Here is a 21189-nt window from a genome sequence, read left to right as displayed (position 1 = left end):
ACTTGAACACCATATCCATTATATACATCAATGCAGCTGGAGCACTAGTCCGTCCAAAAGGCATCACAAGTAACTCCTAATGTATGTACCGAGTTCTAGGGGCGGACATCGAATTATTTGTAGTTGATGCACATTCTTAGGGACCTATTCTCTCTCTCTCTCTCTTTTTTTTAATCAATATTGATACACCCCATGGTGAAACTCTCGGTATGATAAAACCCTTATCCAGTAGGTCTCACCGTTATTCATTTAGCTCTCTCAACTATGTTGGTTCCATATAATATGGTTTGCGTGTTAGGTGTCAACTCAATACCGAAGTCTAATTCTCATATTGAAGGTAGTCCTAGTAAATCCTTAGGAGTACATTAGAGAATCTCTCATTATGATTTTTTTTCCTCAAACTAAGTGTTTCTTCTCTTGTGCCCCTTATCGTATCTATGAGACCTAAACAATTTCTTTTATAACTATTAAGCCTTAAAAATATATACTTTGCTTATCTCTAAAACCTATAATCCCTTTTTCTAGACAAAACTGACTTTTAAAGTTAAAAAAAACTTAATAGTCTTTTGTATAATAATCTAGGATAGCTTGGTAAGAAGATAATTAATCCATACCCCTCAGTAAGTTAGAGTCAACCATATTAAGTACAACTTGGTTAGCTAGGTTTTTTTTTTCCGCTTAACTTGAATCTTAAAAGCTTTAAACGAATGTCTAACTACTATAGATTTTTCAAAAAAAAATGGTATCCCCAAAAAGGATCGCTTAATATCTCAAAATATCCCTGATTTTTAAATCTTCGACCCATATTAAAATCCATACTGAAATATTTCCTAATCTCGACCCTCTTACAAGCACGCCTACCATATCCATATTTTCCAATCTTTCTGCTAAGTGTAACTGCCACAGAATAGATCAAAGTTTTCGTATGTGTAGTTACTACCTTATTAAAATGGTTGACCAATATTTTGGCAAGCCTCTAAACTTAATATATTGCTTATCTATACAGTTGAGAAATTCAGGTGCTATATATCGTTACACCCATCGTCTAAACTAATTTCTTAACCATCTTGCAGGCAAGTTCATATTAGAAACTTGTCAAGAAGGAAGTGATTCATAAACAATTTAGTGAAATCATTCACAAATTATTTGTGTTGCTCTTGTTGGAATCCCTAAGAATACGGTATCAATTTATGCATGCGACATATTCTCCGGTCTATAAGTTGCTTGTTCCATAGACCACTCCATGTGATATCCTATAGCTCGTAATGTGGTAAATATTTTATCAAAAACCCTTAAGGATCATATGAACTATCAGAAACCATACACTTGGTAGTTTCAACTTCGGGAACTTTATTAAGGATACTTTTATGTTCCCTACAATCTTCTACGTGCATGATGACTCTAGAGCACTATTATGTTGCTCATTCTTCTCATATCTATCTATCATATCCATAAAGATCTTAATTTTTTTTCCATGGAGTTAAGTACCTTTTTGTGATGGCAATCCTCTATTGCTATAGTGGTGGACTAGTATAAATTTCTAAAATGCACTCTATTATGCATCTTACCGGAAAACACCTCATATGGCATAATGAACCTTTCACTAGTCTTGTATACTACTTATGTAGCATTTATTTGCTTGGAGATAGCTGCATGTCCATTGGCGAAATTTGACGTCTTTGAAGTTTGAACCTCTAGCCAAATTCTATTATAGAGTAATTGGTCCGAGCCATACAAAAATAGGATAAGTAATGATAGATTCAGTTATTTGGTCCTAATCGCCACACACGTACGGAGGAATAAGAAAAAAAGACAAGACACATCCTATCACGCCCTCGCAGAATCACGATTATGGAAATGGCCGGCTACATAACCATAATTGAGATTCTACTACTGACGTGTGCTCCATTAGTCACAAGAATAAACCTGGCTCTGATACCAACTTTGTCACGACCAATTTAGGATCATGACTAGCGCTTAGGAGCAAGTGCCCCCAAGTAAGCCTCATCGGTATTTTACAGAAAATCGGACAGAGTTTTCCCATTTTAGGACTATCCAAAAGTTTTCCTGTCTCCTAAACAAATAACAACCAACCAATATTCACCTAAATCAGTCACAATCCTCATCAACTAACCAAAAATGAGTTTTCACTAAGATTACAAAACTTATCAACATAATAATACTAATCCCATCTCAAAAATATGAAAACAAATGCAATATTAGGAACTAATCCAATATAACGAATGAATAACCATAACACTAATAAAAATGACTATGGAGCGACTCTAAGAGTTCAAAAGCAAAGACGATGACAAATAAATAGACTCTTCGTGTAACACCCCGCAAATTCGGCTTAGGTATGAATGAGTTAAAGGGGTAGTAAGGATTTATTTTGAGCATGTGAAGTCCTATCGAGATGATTATGGGTGAAAATAGTTGTTTCAAAATCAAGATGGAAAGTGAGGTGCATAAGATTTGACAAAATCGACTAAGTTTGCAGAAGGTCTGTATTCCATCAGTGTTTAGTGAAACTGTGTAAGGAATTTGAGGAATCTTAAAGGATGAAAGTTGTAGGCCTTTGAACTAATTTTTCCAACGATATATTATGGAGCTCGAATGGATCTCTGTGTAAAAAGTTATGTGCGTTTTACGGAATAGTACCTGGTAGCGCGCCTGCACTAATTTTGAGGCAGTGTTACTGCCATTTAGCGCGTTCACTAGCGCGAGCAAACCTCCAGGTGCGCGAGCGCGCTAGTGGGGGGTCGTTTTAAAGCTATATTTCGTCCCCCACAGCCCCAAAACATAAAAACTTGCTTTAGAAAGGGAAACTCTCAAAAACCTAACTCCTTAAGGGTCCTTCCACCATCCAAGGTAAGTTATAATGGTGATTCTAAGTTAATTTCAATTTTCCAACATCTTATTAATATGGGTAAACCCTCCATATTATTAGATATTCGTTTGGGACATCATTGTTGAGAGGAGAAACCCTAGAACTCGAATTCAAGGAGATTGAACGTCAAAAAGGTAATGTCTTCACCCTCTAATTGATTCTAGCATTGGTTTAATGATTATAAACCCTAGTTCATGAGATATGAGTTGATGGGTTTGGTAGAAAAGCATGAATGGTGATAGGTTTGGGTTATTGATTGGTTATTATTGGTTATGGGTGTTGATTACCTTATGGGTGATAAAGAATAATGTTGTTTATAACCATTTGAGACTTTAGAATTTATTTAGGAGCAAGAGAATGGGTTATTGGGTGTAGAGACACCATTAATAAAGGCTATGAAACTTTATGCCACCAAGTGTTTGATAAAATACCTATGTGACCAAAACATGACTATTGTTGCTAATTTGGGATCCCTTTGACTTGTATTGATATATGTTAAAGTTGAAAGGGTTGGCGAATGTTGTATTACGCTCAAGAGCAGGAAGTTAAGGTATGTGAGGCTAACTCTCTATGTTTGGGAATGTTAATGATTCTCCCTAAACTACGTTTCTTTTACCACGTTATCAATTGCCTCAGAAATATAGTTAAGCCTAGTTCCTTGAATAGTTGTAGAACTTCTATTCTCTAGGTTCATAACTCGTTCATGACTTTCATTCTGAACGTTGTGAGCTCAATTCGTATTCAATATAGACTTGGGTTTGATGTCCCTGAGTCTCAGTATAGCTTACTCAGCATGTCATAAACAGTCGAAGTTTCAGTGTTCATAATCAGTTCAAGGATACATGTCTCATTCTAGTCCTATTCAGTATTCCAGTATTATGTAACTCAGTATGATTCAGTATTCCAGTATTATAAACTCAGTATGATTCAGTATTCCAGTATTATATACTCAGTGTGATCCAGTATTCGGATATCACGTAACTCAGTATGGTTCAATATTTCAGCATCATGTATTTCAGTATGATTCTCAGTTCCTGATTTTAAATTCCTAAATGTTGAACACCTGTATTTGGGCCTGAGGCCGTAGTTAATATGCTTTATGCATACTTGGGCCTGAGGCCGTAGTTTATGCTTTATGCATGTTTGGGCCTGAGGCCGTAGTTATGTATACGTATACTTGGGCCTGAGGCCGTAGCTTGTGCACATATATATTGGGCCCGAGGCCGTAGCTTATTCAGATAAACAGGTTGTTCATCATTCAGAAGAGGGAGTATTCATATCCATACTTCCTTTATTCAGTTCAGTTATCAGTTATCAGTTATCTTTTCAGTTATCAGTTATCAGTTATCAGTTCAGTTGCCAGTTATCAGCTTAGTTTTAGTTTCCGCATTCATAATTCTTTCTTTCAGTTGCTTTACATACCGGTACAATTCAAATGTACTGACATCCTTTTTGCTCGGGGCCTGCATCTCACGATGCAGGTAATGATTTACAGGTTGAAGATTCAGAGCGCTAGGATTTTCGTACCAGCTGTTTGGTGATCCCCAGTTCTTTCGGGGCATTATCATTACTTTACAGTCTTTCAGTATTTACAGACAGTCAGTGTTTTCAGTACTTCATTAGAGGCTTCATAGACTAGAGTAACAGTTAGACAAAGTCACAAAATTTTCATATTAAGTCATGTTGGCTACAAATATATTTCAGAATTGTATTAGTATTTCCGCACTTTGATTTATATCATCCAGACTTTCAGTATATCAGCATGTGTTAGTTTATCTTCCGCATTCAGTATGTTATGATACCAAATGTTGATCAGCAAGCCAGTTGGTTCGCCCGATCACATGTAGTCAGGCACCGAGTGCCGTGTTACGTCCAGGCCCAGGTTCGGGGCGTGACACTTCGCCCACGCGAACAAGTGCGGGGCTCACCAGGAACTATTAACTCGTATACTCCAATTAACGAAATCCTCACTCACGTCAACTGCTGTCTCTGTAAAAAAATAGCGGGGAATGAGTCGCTAGTTTAGTGAGTAATAACACTTAACCACAACCTTTTTTTTTCATAGGGACAAGTCAGAAAACATGCTCGTACAATAATTAAAAAATATCATGAAATAAATGCCCTTTTTCAGAATCGGTAACAACAATCAATCTTGTCTGTTTTCATGTAAGCAGGAATCAATTAACAATTCAGTAATAAACTCTGTAAACATTGTCATATCAATATGTTTGGGAGGGTTCCAAGAAAGGATCATGTAATCTGTATCACTGTCTGGACCCCTTCGTAAAAGGAGTCAAATATAACTGTAGGTCCCTACTCGAGGGAAAACTGTAACTGTATGCTAGTTCTACCTTCCCACTAGCGAGGGCTATAACTGTATTCGGTAATCGGTAAATACAAGGTGCACCAGGTCTAACGAACCCGCCGTTAGCTACGGGATCCTTCAAAGTCTCCTCCCGTTCATACTTTTCTTTGTAAACAGTAAATCTTCACATGGAAGCATTTTCAAAACAGTACAGGGCATTTCAATTATCAAATCATATAATCCAATTTCGGTATGGTAATCATATCTTTAGTAATAGTAAAACATGTCTAGTAACAGTGAGAACATTTTAAATAACTGTAAACGTCTCAAGTAAATTATTTAGTACCATATCAAGTAAAAGACTTGTCCCACATGCAATTTCAAATATTCGGTAACATATTTTATTTTCAAAATAATGTATAAACCATGCAGGTTATGAAAACACAAATTGCGGTAAGATTACTACTCACAGTGCTCGTGCAAAATACCAAACTCGTCACCTCGAGCAATCCGTATGGGTTCCTTCAATCAATCTATGATCACATCATATTAATGTCGTGTTAGTTTCCTTGTTCGGGCTAATTCATAACTAAATTTGAATATCCACCCCTCGGGATCACACGTTTAGTTCTCAATTCGTCAAATTTGTCTGCCTGTACTACAGTTAACTTAAGTGAGTCCATAATCTTCTAAAAAAAGGTCATTCATATAGTCTATTTATTGTACTATTTGGTCTCCTTAAATCATATGAATACTACAAACATCGGATAATATTATTGTCCATGATCTTCCTTCTTAATTGATATTTAAATCCTTTTTTTTGTACTCAATGAAAGCATACACTATGGAAAATATCTCAAGCAAATTCCTAAAAAAAGAAAAAAGGAGAAATTGATTATTTTGTTCTAAGTCGTCGAGTAATTTCACTAAGAGCAACTACAAACTTCACCGGACCTGGTGCCCAAAGCTTTAGTGATCAAAGCTTTTTATTTTCTCAAATTTTTCTTTCACGTTGGTGAAGCTTTAGGCTTCTTTTGTTTCTCCAATCCAACCTTTTCTTTCTTTAGGGATGTTAGTCATCTTCTAATTCTATAGAAGTTTAAATGTGGCGCTTCTCCCTTTTTCAATTCCCTTAACTTTATCCTAGCATTTTCTCTACTCAATCCCGCAAGGAATCATGAACAAAAATAATATTGTATCAAAAGAAAAAAGAATTACATGAAATTACCTGGAGTTTATTGTGGAAGCTCAAAAATTTGTGCCGATGACGAAGTGAAACACGGTATCGGCGCTAAGAAACACTAGAAACGTTTTCTTTCTTTTCTCGTTTGATGTGGTTGGCTAAAGGGATTTTTTGTTTTCAAACCCTTTTCTAGCTTCGTCAATTTGAAGCAGATGGGCTAAGGCCCACTTAAATTGTCTTCCTTCTTTATTTTAGAGAAAATCTCACTTTATATCCATTAATTCCAAACTATTTACCCTTTAATGCCCAGGTCCAAACTATTTACTACTCCTACCCATGCGGCCCAAATTATTTACCCGCTAATTCCAGCGATGCTTTATGCAACCAAGAACTGAGGGAGACTTGTATTGAAGGCCACATATGTTCCCCCATTAACGCACTGTCTCGTTTCCTTTTGCTTTTCTATCAGCCTTTTTGTTTCCTCCAAATCCACAAAGCTATACTATTGATTTGATATACTCGAAATTAAATCGGAAAATAATCAAATTTCATAAAAGAAGAGAACATTCTATTAGAATTTTCATATCAGGATTGTTTGATTCAGTCTTAAAGCATAATGTCCTGCTCATCATCGTCGTCGGCCTCAGAGGATGAATATGAGGGATTCGATTCTTACCGGAAAGGAGGATACCATGCAGTGAGAGTTGGCGATTCATTCTCTGGTGGCCGATATATCGCTCAGCGAAAACTCGGCTGGGGAGAGTTCTCCACTGTTTGGCTCGCTTTTGGAGATTTATTGTACAAAAATTTAAATCCACCATTGAAGGACCTTGAAGCTTGAAACTCATAACTTGGTTTGTTTGAGTTTTTAATTATTTTGTTCTGATCCTGTATGGATTTGTTTGGAAAGTTGATTGGAGGTTGTAGCTAAAGTTTTAGTCAATTTGGTGGAGATTTTGTAGTAGATTTTAGAAATTTGGGTTGAAATATAGTTGAACCAGAGAAGAAGACGAATTTGTATTGTATACCCAAATAGCATACAAATATACCATTTTAGTATACAATTCATTCCAACTATATACCCTATTAGTATAGCTATATACTATATTGGTATCATATGCTAGTTGAATCATTTTTTGGTTGTATTAGCTACATTTAATTGGTACAATATTTGATTTTTTTAATAATAGTAATATAGTATAATATCTTGAAATACCTTATTATATTAATATGTGGTACACTATTTTTTTATTTTTCTCTTTATGCATGTGTGTTATGTAATAGTAGTATAGTCATATGGTTGCCGGGAATTAACTAGTAAAACTGTATACCGTGTTGGTATAGTTATATGCCATATTGGTATCATATGGTAGTTGAACATCGTTTTGGTTGTTTTAGCTGCATCATAAGTGAATTCTATTATGAAATGATTTATATGAACATGAGTTGCAATGCTGGAATTTTGTGTGCCGATGGACATAAATTATGTGTATTATGTAATAGTTTTTATAGTTATAGGCAACTTGTATTGAACGACCCCATACAACTATATACCTTCTTAGTATACAAAATGAGCAAGTTGTTTTGTGAATATTTAGCTTGCAATACGAGCATATAATTTTCTCATACTTTTATTGCGTCCTTTAATGTTTTGGTACAATAGTATAGTCGCAGATAGTTGTAGCAATATTCTAGAGAAATCATATGCTCTGTTGGTATACATATATACCATATTGGTATCACATGGTACTAGAAGTCTTTTTTGCTACTTATACTTTTGTTGTATTTTTCAATATTTTATTGTCATTTTTATTCTAACTAGTATATATGGAGATTTGGTTGCCGTAGATTATGTTTTCTTGCTCTATAACTGGTTGTATTACTGCTAATGGTAGAGTGTGTACTGATATTTATAGAGAAGGAGATCAAGGTTTGCATGGCAATCACGTGTTGATTCTTAGAATCTGATTATGTAATTTATGGTGCTCAGCAACAATCAATGTGATATTCAGTGAATTAGATCAAGTGACAACTAATATTAGTTTAGTTTAATAATTGAATTTAATAAATGAGAAAGAAAAAAACAAAAAGTATATTGTACTAGTTATATTAAAAAAAGGTGAACAAATATTTACTATATCAGTTATTTTTTCTTATTGTATAAAAAAAGAATAATAAAAAATAGTAAAACAGTAAATGAAATTAGATTATGAAGAGAAAAAGAATAAAAAAAAAGTTAAATGAAATTAGAAAAGGAAAAAATAAAAGAATAAGAAGAAAACGAGAAAAAAGAAAAGGAGAAAAGAAAAAAAAAGAAAAAAAAAGAAAAAAAAGAAGAAAAGAAGCATAGAAATAAAAAAAGAATTAGAGAATAAAAAAAAAATTCCCCACAAAAACTATTATGGGTAGGAAATGTAATTAGTTTATGGGTAGAAGATGGGTAGACAAGGGTAAATAGTTTTGTTTTTATGGGTAACTGTGTCAAAACCCCATATTATTGTTGTTTTCTTTTTCTTTTTTTTTGTTTGTTTGTTTTGTGTTATTTTTTTGTATATTTTTTTTTTGAAGATTATTTAACTATCCATTATTTAGTAGCAGATATTACAGGCAGATTGCTGAATTGATGGAGTTTAGAGCTCAATTTTACTAAGGCACGTTTGAATAAATAAAACTTTAAGCTTGAGCTATTCTGTTGTTGACTCGATATGGAATTTGTCCCTTTCTGAACAAGTTTTTCAGACTTTTTTCATCAACTTTAGAGAAAGACAGCTTGAAAATATGCCAACATAAGTTCACATACGAATGTTATGCAACTTACACTTTCCAGTAGCAGCCACTGACGTGGAAACAGGGTCAACGACATTTTGAAAAGTGATATATACAAGCAACGTAACCTTGGCTTAAAGGAATAGGAATACATGGATAAATCTTGAAATTATTAGTCGGTCTTCTTGATCATCTAAGTTTTCTATACGGTGTTTGTGATTGATGCCCTTTTTATTATCTCTACCCTATACCAATATTGTGCTGTGATAACTAACTCAGACAAAAAAAAATATGGCATTCAAATTCCCTATTACTAATTCACCTGTAAATGCCTCATAAGACAACCCTTTTTCTACCCAAAAAATGAACCTTTTAATGTTTACTACAGTACATAACATCACCTCTGTGTTCACCACTTGAATAAAATGTTCAATCTGCAAACTACAGGTCAAGAAAACAAAAGGCGAGACGTTTTTTGGCATACTAGTATCTCTTTATGATCACACCGGATGAGTAAAACTTATCCCGTTCTATTTCAATATTCTACAAACTTATAAATGTTTCAGTAAATTAAAGAAGTTCAAAAATAAAAATATTCAAACACTTCCAAAAATAAACACTAATTTTCCCAGTCAACCCCTTCTCCTTTATGACCTCATCTTTATGCGTCTTTTTCTCAAGAGAAAAGTAGTGTTAACACTTCCATTTGTTTAAAGGACTTTTGGTCAGGAAAGTTAACCGGAGCGAACAACTGAACATAGTGGGATGACATTGATCAAATTAGACTAAAATAGGCATCGATTGTGTTGCTTACCATCTGCTAGTTCTCTAATCACTGAATTTCATCATATAAAAATCACGTCTACCCTAATGTTGCATTCTGAGTTTTCTTTTGTAGATAGATATGCGTGCCTATTTCGTAAATGAAATCATGAAATCTTATGTGTGCTTGATTCACTCTTAACACCTCAAGACTTCTTGAGCCTTGATTCATGAATTAAAAGGTAAGCCTCTTTTTATGTGGTGATCTTTCATTTGCTTTTGTAGTTATACTGCCAATAGTTGGCCTTTTAATGTTACTTTCACTGAAGATTTCTGTACTCTGATTTCTCTGCTAATTTATTTTTTCTACTATTCGAAGGTGTCCAAAGCGCGAGGAGCTAAAACTTCCTCTTGAAGGAGCGGCTTTCTGGTTTGTAGCTATGATCATTCTATTATGAATTAGCTATGACCATTCTCTTACTAAACTATCTTCTCCATCTTTTTTGTATAATATAGTTAAATGTGTGAGGCTGTGAGCAATCTGTATTTATATGTATATTTTAGGTTCTTTGCCTATTCAACTAAAACTACGGATAGAAAACATTGAGTCGCAACATAAACGCACACACTTCCACATGAGAAACTGAATTAATCAGATTCCAACAAAATTGGAGCTGTTAAGCTAGTAAATTAAGAAAGAATAGCAAAATTACTAAATAACCCGTGATTTTAACTTAGAAGCAATATTAGTTCTTTTGCCAGATTCAGAGCCAGAGTTAAAGGTAATTATGCAACATGAAAATTTAACATTAGGGTTTCGAACTCTGAATCTCACAGCTTTTGTTGAATAAAGGGGAAAGTCAAACTGAAAATATGTTGTTACAAAATCGTAATACTTCTGGTTAATGAGAAAAAAAAAACAAGCTGAATGGACAGATCCATAACATCACAGAAGATAGAACTTGAGGTGCAAGCTTGAAATGGTTGTACATAAATTTTTTAAATCAAGCACAACTTTGATATTATTTCATATGTTAGTGTCTCAGGAAATGTAGGATCAATTTTTCCTCTACTTGTCCAGTATGAAGCCCTGCAACCAACCTAGTCACTTGGTTCTAGTGTATTCAGAATGCTTTCTTCAAGATAGTTGTCAGTGCTTGATGCAAGGATTGCATCTGTTAAGCAATCACACAATTGGAAAGGCCTTTTTCCATAAACGTATAAACTCTATGATCCCACTCTAGATATAACACACTGTAGATTTTTTAGGTTGAGATACCACTAGTACAATTGTGCTTTTAACTTCAATCATATTTGCAACACCTGATATTTAAGAGAAAGTTATGATTTTGATGAGCGAAAGCAGAAGGCAACAAACTTCTATAAGATTGTAAATGTAATCCTACCATGTTTGCAGTTTACAGAGTAGAACAATAAATACCGAGCTGGTACATTAAGCTCCCATTATGTGTAGGACCAGGGGCAGAGCTGAACCACAGTTGGTCTATTGTGTAAAGTTTAACTATCTTGGATTTCTAAAGGAATTTTTTCCACACCTTAAACTGGTAATATCTTGGCCTTAAAAATTTCCCTATCAAATGAAATGAATAAAACAACAGCAAATCATGAAAATAAAGTTTCTCACAGAGAAACGAAGTGAAAGGCGGTCTTAGAGAAACATCTATAGATCTGCAATAACGGTATTACTACCAGAATATAATAGCAAATGGTTGGTGACAAATGATCACTTTTTCTACGTGTTTGTGAGTTCCTGATTATAGAACTTCACATCTGTGGTATACCTTTTTATAGCAGATCAACTGAAGTCAATTAACATGTAGAACATTAGAAAGAATGGACTTTTTCCGTAAAATCGTATATCTACTGAACGAAATACACCTGAACAGAAGAAAGAAGTAACGGAAATTCCAGTACAAAGAACAAGAAAAAGAAAGAATAAGTAGGACAAAAGAGACGAAGAGACAAAATACCACGGACAAAAGAGACGGAGCTTGAGTTAAAGCAGGACAAAAGAAACTAACACAGGCAATTAGGAAAATCTGCAGTAAAGCTATTACTGTCAAATACGAAAGAGTATTGTTGGATAGGAGATAGGCTCTTCCAGACTGAAGAATAGACTTATCATCCTGATTCAACTATGTAATACGAAATACACTCATCAAGTGGAAAAGATTTTTGTTTCCCTTTGATGATGGTGTCAGAAAATTGGTTCTCAACATTGCAGCACATAACACATTGCTCAGGGAAAGATCAATATTCATTTTTTTTGATAAGGAGAAAAGATCAATGTTCATAGGAGGATGTCAACCTATTTTCAGAAAACAGTTATCGGCAAACTAAAATTGATTCATTTCGAGTAAAGAAATGAAATGTCAGAAAGAGTGCAAGCAAGATACTCACTGTCACCATATGTAGCAGTAGAAGCACATGTTGACTTACTTGGTCTAGGCCATGACCTTTTTCTTAATAAAGGCTACGTCGACAACCTGCATATTGTGGACATAACGTCAATAAAGGACATTAACGCTTTATTGGGCAGGCTATTGGACAAGTATAAGAAAGTTTTGCAACCACCATGGTAGTATTGATCAGTTTTACATGAAAGTGATATCAAGGAGTTTGGATAGTGCTAATAATCTTGATCTTGTTCTAGATTTCTTTCTGTTAGAAAATCTGAACTACAAAGAGAAGTACAACTTTTTATTAGCAGTTGAAGATTTGGAGCTACAAAACCACCGAAGAAATAACTTGAGCTGAGCGGGGAAAATGTTCAGTTGTTAAGCATATTGTCAAGCCATTTAGCTGCATCTAAGTTCTCCTTTGTTTCAACAAAATATCATTAGGTACTTTATTCTTTATAGCTACCAAAATATGAATGCAACAGATAACTCGTACAATGACAGCAAATACACATATTGTAGGATAAAATGTAAGTAAAGAGCAACTAATACATTAATTTTGACAATCACCTAATATTTATAACTTAAAGATTGCCAATCAACTATAAGACAATGATATTATTTTATGAAATTTATACACTAAATACAGATCTGTGCTTTTTTCCTTAGCCAAGTCTATTGAAAGGATTAAATTATTTTCATTAATAAATTATAGTAAGAGTAATAAAACTTAAGTGATTCTTACCGAATCCAGTGAGTGTACATCAACCTAAATCACTTTGGAAAGTTGACAATGACCTGAACTTATTTATAGCTTAAAGATCATTAAATTGTAAGACAATAACGTTATTTTGTGAAATTTATATGCTAAATATAGACCGGTGCTCTTTTATTGCAGCCAGAAACATAACACGAAAAACTTTTTGGCAGTCGGATGTTGAGAATAAAATAGAAAACAGGAATGGAAAATAGTATCACTAGTCAGTTTTACAATTCTAACTATCAAATCCAGCTATGAATCTACAGTTATCGCTTCATATTACAATTCATTTTGCTAATATGAACTATTTCTATAAAGGACAATATAATTATCATTAGGCACTTTATTCTTTTTGGTTACCAGAACAAAAATACAGCTGAACACTAATACAGCGACATCAAACACAGTAGCATAATTTCCAACATTGATTACTGGTTAATAATTATTTTTTACTATAAAATTGCAAGTAAAGAACAAGCAATGCATTAACATTGACAATCACCTAAACTTATTTATAGCTTAAAGATCATGAACCTATAATCCTAGTGAGGAAAAAGCGGTCTTCAGTTGAGAATTTAACGTATTTGCATTCATAACTCTCATAATTGTCGTTGCTCTAGCAAGCCCTCAGCCACTCGCCTTATCAGTCCCTAATTGCAACATGGAAAACCTAAGCTAATTGGTCCCCTTGAGGAACATATTGTACATACGTAATTTTGGACTATTTGCTAGAAACAAATAAGTTTAATCAAAATTATCCCTTCAGTAAATCATTATGAACTCCAACTATTAACCTTTTAAAAATAATTAAACTTTTAATACAAGCCTTTTGAAAATTATGCAGTAGAAAGATCAGTAAAAATAGCACGGTCTATCCAGCTTTCGGACTGGTCATTCAAAAATAGCCAGCGTTTCCAAGTCAATAAAAAATAGCCACTATTTTGCTACAACAGAGACCGGTCCAACATAATATACTAGAGTTTGGTGCACCAGTGTTTGAACTTCCAGCATATTATGCTGGAACTCCAACACACGGAAAGTTCCAACATAATATACTGGAGATTCGAGCACTTGTGTATGAACTTCCAGCATATTATACCGGACCGATATACTTTGCTGGAACTCCAGTATATTATGCTGGAGTTCTAGCGTACTTATGCTGGAACTCCATCATATTATGCTGGAGTTCCAGCATACTTATCCTGGAACTCCAGTATAATATGCTGGAGTTCAAGTGCATAATATACTGGTGCATTTCCGAGTTTTGAACAATGTTTTCGCTCAGATTTATCTTTACATGAAAAATGGCTAAATTTTGAAACTGGGCTATTTTTGAACGACCACTTGTAAATCTGGCTATTTTTGAATTTCTTCCGAAAGATCAGCATCAATAGTAATGACACGATCCTGTTTCGTAACTTAATCAACTGAGTTTTCACTGGTCCGACTAATTCTCATTAAGATTTTTTCTACACTGCTTCCTCCGGCTTGGCACAGCCTCACTATTCATTTTCCCAGCTGCTCAACTCCTCTTCCAATTTCCTTTGTCTCTCTTCCTGCACAGTTTATTCGCATTCGTTGTACAGTTATAAGGTAAGTTTTGCTTTCTTATTTTCTGATTTTTGGAATAGCTGTTCCTTAGAAATTATTTAAATTGGGTAAAACTATCAAAGCATTACACACCAATTTTAAGTGGGAACTCAAACTGTTGTTTTAATTACTCTTCTAATGATCCTATTTGTTCGACGAAAGCTAATTCTTGATTTTTATTTGCTTTTGTATTTGAAATCTGGTCCTTTATGGTGGACTGTCATTTTAAAATCTGAACCCTTTCATTTCTCGTGGGGGAAATTTGATCTGGAGTTCCGTTTTATCTTTTGGAATTTTGACCCCCCATCAGACTTGCATACCACGTGCCCCAAGAATGCCACTAAACTGAGCCAAAAACTCATACTTGGAGAACTTAGTATAAAGCTTCTCCTCCCTCAACCGCTACAATACAACTCTCAAATGCTCGGCGTGCTCCTCCTGGCATCGAGAGTACACCAGAATATCATCAATGAATACAATAACAGACAAGTCGAGATAAGGCCGAAACACGCTGTTCATCATATGCATGAACGTTGCTGGGGCATTGGTCAGCCCAAAAGACATCACAAGGAACTCATAATGACCATATTGGGTCCTAAAAGCTGCCTCAAGAATGTCCGAGTCCCTAATATTCAACTGGTGATACCCTGACCGGATATCAATCTTGGAGAACACCCTCGCTCCCTGAAGCTGGTCAAATAAATCATCAATACGAGGCAAAGGATACTTGTTCTTGATTGTGACTTTGTTCAACTGCCTGTAATCAATGCACATCCTCATAGTGTCATCCTTCTTCTTTTCAAATAGAACAGGCGCATCCCAAGGTGACACACTAGGCCGAATAAACCCCTTATCAAGGAGTTCCTGAAGTTGCTCCTTCAATTCCTTTAACTCCGCCGGTGCCATACGATACGGCGGAAAAAAATGGGCTGAGTGCCCAGCAGCAAATCAATACCGAAGTCAATATCCCTATCCGGTGGCATGCCCGACAGGTCTGCAAGAAACACATCTGGAAAATCCCTCACCACCAGAACTGAATCAATAGTAGGAGTCTCTGTACTGACATCCCTCACAAAGGCCAAATAAAAAAGACAATCCTTCCCAACCATCGCTGGGCCTTCAAAAATGAAATCACTCTACTGGGAACATAATTCGACGAACCTCGCCACTCAATCCGTTGCACCCCCATCACAACCAATGTCACCGTCTCAGCGTGACAGTCCAGAATAGCATGACACGGAGACAACCAATACATGCCCAATATCACATCAAAATCAACCATACTAAGATGTAGTATGCCCGATGCCTGAAGACTTCAAAAAATACCCGAACATGCATACAAGAGAAATTCGTTACAAAGTGCTAAATCATATTAGTGGTATTCTTCATTCAATGGGTCGTGATATCAACGAATTTGAACTAACTCAAGGCAAAATTCAGCCATCTACAACAGCCAAAGAAGCTAAAGATGTACATTTTGAAAGGAATATTATCGTTAATGAACAAGATTTACTATTACCATATAAACTAAACATTGAACAAAAAAGAGCTTACAATATAATCCTTGATACAATATTCTCAAATAAACCCGGAGCATTCTTCATTGATGGTCCGGGCGGAACTGGAAAATATTTTTTATATCGTGCCTTATTAGCTACAGTGAGACACAGAGGATTTATAGCATTAGCGGCTGCGAGTTCGGGTGTTGCTGCTTCACTTCTTTCTGGAGGCCGAACTGCTCATTCCCAATTTAAAATACCTATTGATGTAGATGGAAATTTTAGTTGCAATATTAGCAAACAAAGTTCACTGGCATCGTTGATTCGAGATGCAAAACTAATAGTATGGGACGAAATCTCAATGGCGAAAAAAGAAATGATTGAAGCACTAGATTTGCTCCTTAGAGATTTAATGGAAACAACTATGTATCGAACCCGCACCGCACACTCCAGCTCCGCTTCTGCTCATCAATGATTAAGAGGTATCTTCCCTTTCTGAATAAAGCTTTTTTTAGTCTAGCAGCTAATTCACTATCGTCTTCTTCACTACGATAAGTACACTCATCATTAGCGTCACTCAAGATGGAAAGTAGCAAGTATCTACGTGTGAATACCTGAGAAACACGACACTCTCCGCGAAAACTGAAATGGGAGACAATTGCTTTATCATCTTTAAAACTTTGGGCTAAGGTCGTCTTACCAATTCCAGGCATACCAATAATCGGGATAACATCTAGATTTCGTGATCCTCCAAGTCGTCGACCTTTTATGGTTTCCCTCATGACCTCCTCAAAACCCACCAACTGATCTTCGCCGGCGGCAGGGGAAGCAGTTTTCTCCTCCTTCTTTTCCTCAAGTTCTGTCAGCTCTGTCTTAATAAGCTTAATCTCCTTAATGATGTCAGAGAGCCACATTTTTTACAAAAGAACCAATTATGTACTCAACCTCATATGCCTTATTAATGAGTCTTGCAGTAAAACCTTGAAGTTCCTCTCGCTTATCAATTCCTATGCCCTCGAGGGAAGTTTTGAGAGATTCAAGCTCCTCATACACCACTTCAAGCTGGTACTTCAAAGAAGCAAGTGAATCGTAGTGGCTGTAGAGAAGCTCCTTCAAGCTGTCAATGAGGAAATCAAAAAAGCCCAATGTTTCATTCATAGGCAAAAGGGATTGCACCTCCTCTCGGATGTCACGGTAAATTTCGTTAATGAACAAGATTTACTATTACCATATAATTAAACTAAACATTGAACAAAAAAAAACTTACAATATAATCCTTGATACAATATTCTCAAATAAACCCGGAGCATTCTTCATTGATGGTCCGGGCGGAACTGGAAAAAGTTTTTTATATCGTGCCTTATTAGCTACAGTGAGACACAGAGGATTTATAGCACTAGCGGCTGCGAGTTCGGGTGTTGCTGCTTCACTTCTTTCTGGAGGCCGAACTGCTCATTCCCAATTTAAAATACATTAGAGAAGACATCATCGTAGAGTTCTTTTTATCCAGAGAATAAAGTTGGGGTTTGGTGAATATTGATAAAGAATGTAAATTGCAGGAAAGTTGGATGAAAGGCAGACTCTAGAAAAAGCTTGTTGGATTTTTTGAAGAAGTTGGGGACCTTCCATTCTATGCGAGGCAGAGGTTGCCACTGTAGTTTTTTGCATTAGGTATGTGGTCTCTTTTTGTCCAGTACAAGGTACTCTTTTTCGTGTTCCTGTAATCATTTTTCCTCATCTTATTTCTCATTCTTGAGGAAGCATATTTTTAAGATAAGAAGTTGAAACTTGGAGACATTCTAAAAGATGACATGATAACTTAATCTGAAGATAACTAATAAGATGGAAACCCAAAAAATAAAATATTGAAAATTCCATATAGATGTTGCTTCCCACTGCTTACTTTGCTTATTTGAATTTGTATCGCTGCCTTCTTTGTGAATTTTCTATTGTGTAGCCATTTTAGCATTTTCTGCAAGAACTTATGGAATTATTTAAGTTTTTTAACATTATCGAACTACCTGACCAGCTGTGAAATAATGACCTTAACTTTAGGAAAAGACCAAGTAAGATTTGTTGTTTGAGAAAAAAGACTAAGTAGTAGAATTGACAGCACTGACCAACGAATCAAAATGAGGGATATGTTAGAGATATAACATAACCCCTGCATAAATGATATTCATGTATTAATCAAGATACTAAGCACGCAACAAATTAAGTGCTATCTATTATACTTAAGGTAGGTATTGATATTCTAAGTAAGCTGATAAACAATTTAGGACCCCCAAAAAATTTATAAATCAACCATTGTGGGGGTGCTCAAATGTGGTTGATAGTGTCTTATAGCTCTTGGTGATTTACCTTTAGGACAAAATAAACATAAAATCTTAAAAAAGATTCAACGCGCAGGAAGTTGAGCGATGAATTGATTGTTGATTTGGTAGAATTATAGATGTTTGGTGCAATATATGAGTAGTAGAAAATAGTTGCATGTTGTGGCTTTGTCCATGTTGTTTCTTGAATATACTAATAAAATAAGAGAAACAAATGCTGCTGAATTATTTATTTGGTTTCTTTGAGTTGAAAATGAAAACGAGAAGTGGGTGAAGTAGTTTGGTTGGTATTAGTGTAACAGGTAAATTGAATATATAAAAAATGATTGCTTTTCCTTGATTGAAATGTCATTTGAGCAATTTTGAACAAACCAAGTGGGTAATCATTATTAGACCTCCGTTATACATCAGGTTATTCTTGTTAGAAGTGGAGTTCATGCTAAGCTAATAATTCAAGGTGTGTATTGTAGTATTAATTTTCATGGTTATTAGCTTCAGGCAAGCTGCAAAAGATTAATTAACAAGAATTCCAAGTGCAGTACTTAAGGAACTTCTATCATTTCCTCCCTACTTATGCCTCTATAAACTGGTATTTTCTTATATTAACTGTATGGTTTTATTCTTACTTGCTATTGCAGCAGAGCTATAGTGTGGTCAATCTATCACGTGTTACTTACCTATATTTAATATGAACATTTTTTTACTAAGAAATCAAATTTGGAATAAGCTAACATGTGTCTCTTTGGCAGGGACACAACAATGATGTTGAGATTGTATGGTCTCGTGGATGAAGTATTCACATTTTAAATGAGAAAGTATCATCGACTATATTATTATTTCTGTTGGAAGTTCAATTTGTGGAACAAAATATTTATGGGTGAATTGCGTTAGATGCAGAGAATTTGCATGAAGAGATTGTAACATAGAGCATGCTTGCCAATTATAGTTTTAACATAAAATTTCTTCAGGTGACAATACACAATAGTTTTATTGTAGACTACAAAAAAAAAAAAAATTACAGTACAGGGAACACATCTTATCTTGTCATTGTGTAGATTGTATATATGTAAAAAGATTACTCTGTGTCATTTTGCAAGCACACAACACCCGTTGAATCGATGTTTTGTTAAATTTTGTACAACTTGGATTACTTTTTTTGTTTCCTAAATGTATGTGCTATATAGTATGAAGCAATTGGTGTGCAATGTTATTTGTCACACCTCCTTTTTTACACACTTACCCTGAGGGATAAATGTATAAGGGAGTTTTTTCATTTAAAGTGACATTATTCGAAATGGGATTATTTATTTATTTAGAGTCGCCACTTGGGATAGGATTGTCTTTTGGTGTCCCAAGTCACCGGTTTAATTTGAATCCCAAATCGAGGAAAATTTTCGAATTCCCAATTGGAGTCTGCGAACCAGAAATTCTGAATAAGGAATTCTGTTGACCCGAGGGAAGGTGTTAGGCACCCTCGGATCCCGTGGTTCTAGCACGGTCGCTTAAACTATTATAAATGGCTAAAATCTGATTTTTTTATACATGTTATCCTATAGTGCAATTTTAAAATTATTTACCGCTTTTAATCAAATTTTTTAAGAAAGTGAACGTCGTTTAAAAACGTGTTTTTGGATCACGTCACATGAAATGCACCCGGATCCTCGACACATTTTTATTCAACGTTTTGGGATTTGGATTTGGGTTGCATGAAATGCACACCCGTATTTAGGAAGGTAACATTATTAAAAAGCGCGCCTAAAGCGACTAACGCGTTATTAACTTTGCGGGAGGCCATGAAAATTCGCTAAATGGCACGTCCCAAATTCTACGTATTTTAATATAAACATCCAAAGAGGGCCACGCAATTTATGAGTTTTATTTGGCGTGGCGCACCTCGTTTTATATTTAAAGGCCATCCTAAAAGGGACTATTATTTTATAGTAAGGATTGTCTCTAAAAGACCTAATTAATTAGCATTTGGGCCTCAAGTTCAAGTCCACACTTAAACAAGAGGGAGGCCCTTTAATTTAAGTGTGCCACTTAACTTGGAAGGCCCAAAATTGTGTTACATAATTAAATCCGTAACCTTAATAAGCATTCGAACCTTCAGCATTTTGGGCTTCAAAATTGGCCCAGGAAGAAGGAAAATACGCTTGCCCAGCTTTGGGCTTCTGATTATGTTATTAGGCCCAATTATCAGTTGAACGTGAAGGCCTTGTTGCCTTGGCTCACGATGAAGCCCATAAAATTAGTTTCTGAGCCCATCGACTATTTTGTAAAAATCAGTGTATCACTTATTCTAATCAAAGATTATTAGGCAAATATTCAAACCAGTGTAAGGCTGGTCATTAGCTAATTGTTAATCTGAAATCTATCAGTCAATTAACCTCGCAATTATACATCTCAAACAAATTCAACGATGATTTGGAAACTTTTAATAGGCAAAGATGAAATCCTGTGAGTTGTACTTTTGATAGGCATGCAGTAAATACACGAAAAATCCAGTCCTTTCTTCTTTAAGCTACAAGACAAATTTAGTCTAATATGAAAATGTAAGGCTGAAATTAAGTATACTAACTGCTACTTGAAACACATTTCTCTAATTCTAAAAGGTCTAATAATTCAATTATTCACAAATCACACTAAATAAGTATTTGTTCAAATGAATATCACAACTAAGT

At 35.1% G+C, this 21189-nt stretch overlaps 2 long non-coding RNA genes across 2 annotated transcripts; one reads left to right on the top strand and one right to left on the bottom strand.

Moving 5' to 3' along the window:
• Nucleotides 1–4793: 4793 nt before the first annotated feature.
• Nucleotides 4794–6551, bottom strand: LOC109209015. The gene is made up of 3 exons (XR_002065297.1): nt 6424–6551; nt 5666–5728; nt 4794–4879 (listed from the first exon to the last, which is right to left on the bottom strand). It is a non-coding gene; the product is annotated as an uncharacterized LOC109209015 (long non-coding RNA).
• Nucleotides 6552–14541: 7990 nt separating this feature from the next.
• Nucleotides 14542–19622, top strand: LOC109209014. Its single transcript, XR_002065296.1, has 3 exons — nt 14542–14679; nt 17735–17846; nt 19258–19622. It is a non-coding gene; the product is annotated as an uncharacterized LOC109209014 (long non-coding RNA).
• Nucleotides 19623–21189: the final 1567 nt, after the last annotated feature.

Source organism: Nicotiana attenuata, unplaced genomic scaffold, assembly GCF_001879085.1.
Source record: "Nicotiana attenuata strain UT unplaced genomic scaffold, NIATTr2, whole genome shotgun sequence".
NCBI lineage: Eukaryota > Viridiplantae > Streptophyta > Magnoliopsida > Solanales > Solanaceae > Nicotiana > Nicotiana attenuata.
Note: the sequence above shows the minus strand (reverse complement) of the source record. Positions and strands in the feature narration are given on the sequence as shown.